The sequence below is a fragment of the Penaeus monodon genome, chromosome 33 (assembly GCF_015228065.2).
Source record: "Penaeus monodon isolate SGIC_2016 chromosome 33, NSTDA_Pmon_1, whole genome shotgun sequence".
Taxonomy (NCBI): domain Eukaryota; kingdom Metazoa; phylum Arthropoda; class Malacostraca; order Decapoda; family Penaeidae; genus Penaeus; species Penaeus monodon.
Genome location: NC_051418.1, coordinates 4,194,947 through 4,195,227, shown reverse-complemented (window position 1 = coordinate 4,195,227; position 281 = coordinate 4,194,947).

The window sequence follows — 281 nt, the reverse complement described above, 5'->3', positions numbered from 1 at the left end:
ATTCCTCATTTATATGTCGTGTGAGAGCTGTAATTCGAAACGTATGTTAAAGAATTTCGTGAAATATCGCCACAGGGGCCATTATTTATCTACTTACATTCCCACTCTACTTTGCAATTAACTTATCTACCGAGCAATTATTTCGACGGACTTATGATATATGATATTGCTCTTTTGCACCGTATGTCACCCATTTCCTGCCCCTGTGCAACCTCTGTTTCCTCTTCGATTTGTTTACTTGGCTCCTCATTTTCTAATCAAAATGTCTTTCTTTGTCGATT